This window comes from Geospiza fortis, unplaced genomic scaffold, assembly GCF_000277835.1.
Source record: "Geospiza fortis unplaced genomic scaffold, GeoFor_1.0 scaffold489, whole genome shotgun sequence".
In the NCBI taxonomy this organism is placed as follows: Eukaryota; Metazoa; Chordata; class Aves; order Passeriformes; family Thraupidae; genus Geospiza; species Geospiza fortis.
The window spans coordinates 133,249-135,559 of NW_005054710.1; positions in this window are offsets into that span (position 1 = coordinate 133,249).

Consider the following 2,311-nt stretch of genomic DNA (forward strand, 5'->3'; position numbering starts at 1 on the left):
AATAAATAAATAAATAAACAGGGGTTCTAAGAAATAATGAATAAATATAACAAATAATAAATAAGAAAGAAATAAGAAGTATAATTAATAACAAATATAAACAACAAAAAATAAATAATGAGTAACAATAGTAAATAATAAGTAATAGCTATAAATAATAAAGTAATAAATGATTAATGATAAATTATAAATAATGAATGATAAAAAAATAAATAACAAATAAGTAATAAGTAATAAATAATAAATATAAATAGTAAAATGATAAATGATAAATGATAAATGATAAATAAATGAGGGTTCCCCTTTGCTCTGTCCCCTCACGTTGTCCCCTCTCTGTCCCCCCCAGCCCCGCGATGTCCTCCCAGCAGCTCTGCGCCATGTCCTGTCCCCAGCCCGCGGCCAGCGCCTGCATCGAGCCCTGTGTCACCACCTGCGGGGACTCCCGGGCCGTCATCCACCCGCCGCCCGTGGTCATCACCTTCCCGGGGCCCATCCTCAGCTCCTGCCCCCAGGAGAGCATCGTGGGATCCGCATTCCCAGCGGGAATGGGAAATTCCTTGGAGTTGGGAGGTGTCTCCTCCTCCTCCTGCTATCCCGGAATTCCCTTCCCCTCCTACCCACCCAAACCCTTCCCCTCCTACCCCCAAAAACCTTTCCCTTCCCATCCCCAAAAACCTTTCCCATCCCACCCCCAAAAACCTTTCCCCTCCTACCCCCAAAAACCCTTCCCTTCCCATCCTGAAAAACCTTTCCCGTCCCACCCCGAAAAACCTTTCCCGTCCCACCCTGAAAAACCTTTCCCGTCCCACCCCAAAAAACCTTTCCCATCCCACCCCGAAAAACCTTTCCCATCCCACCCCGAAAAACCTTTCCCTTCCCACCCCGAAAAACCTTTCCCATCCCACCCCGAAAAACCTTTCCCTTCCCACCCCGAAAAACCTTTCCCATCCCACCCCGAAAAACCTTTCCCTTCCCACCCCGAAAAACCTTTCCCATCCCACCCCGAAAAACCTTTCCCATCCCACCCTGAAAAACCTTTCCCGTCCCACCCCGAAAAACCTTTCCCTTCCCATCCCCAAAACCCCTTCCCTTCCCACCCCGAAAAACCCTTCCCATCCCACCCCCGCCATCCCAAGCCCAGCAAAGGATTCCTGCATGTCAGAAACCTGCAGGATGAGAATTAAATCCGCAAATTGTGAGCGAGGGGAGGGCTCCGAGAGGGGCCGGGGCTGCTCCTTCATCCCAGGAATGACTCCAGGAACGACCCCAGGAACCATCCCAGGAACCATCCGAGGACTGATCCCAGGAATGATCCAAGAATGACCCAGGAACGACCCCAGGAATGATCCCAGGAGCGATCCCAGCCCCGTGATTCCCTCTGGATCAGATCCCCGCTCGCAATTCCCATCGATTCTGCTTTGCTGTGAATTTGCCCCAATTCCTCTGGAATTCCCTCTGAATTCCCCTGGAATTCCGGGCGGCACTTCTGTCGTGGGCTGAATCCCATTGCTCGGCCCCAATAAAATCCCTTCTGCATCACGATTTGGAGTTTTCTGTTCGGGTGGGGGGATGAGCTCTTGGAGCAGTTCTGGAGTGGACACGTAAATTTTTCATGGAATTTTTTTGTCCCAGGAATTTTCTGATGGGTGAATCCATAAAAACGTTCCCTGGAGGAGCCAAACCCTCCTCCCAAGATCTCCAGGATGGTTTGGTCCCATGGGTTTGCAGAGGTTTTATAAAAAAGAGAAGAAATCCAAGAGATTTGAATGCAAACACAGAAGTTTATTGGGATAAAAGTGGGCAAACAATTCGGGGTTTGAGGAGGGAAGAGGCAAATTCGGAGAGAAGTGACATTAAAAACAGGAAGGGGGAGAGGAAGAGCAGCTTCCAGGGGTGCTGAGGAGATCCCAGGGCTGCTGAGGGGTTTGCATGGATGCTGAGCATTTCCCATGGATTCTGAACAATTCCCACGGATTCTGAGCAGTTCCCACAGGTTCCTGAACAATTCCCATGGATTCTGAGCAGTTCCCATGGATTCTGAGAAGTTCCCATAGGTTCTGAATAATCCCCAGGGATTCTGAGTAGTTTTGGTGAATTCTGATCAATTCCCATGGATTCTGAACATCTCCCAAGGATCCCGAACATTTTCCATGGATCCTGAGAAGTTCCCACAGGTTCTAAACAATTCCCATGGACGCTGAGCAGTTCCCATGGATCTTGAACAGCTCTCGTGGATCCTGAACGTTTCCCATGGATTCACAGCACCTCCCAGCCCCACGGAGCCCCCCAGCCCCTGCCCCATCTCCTGCTG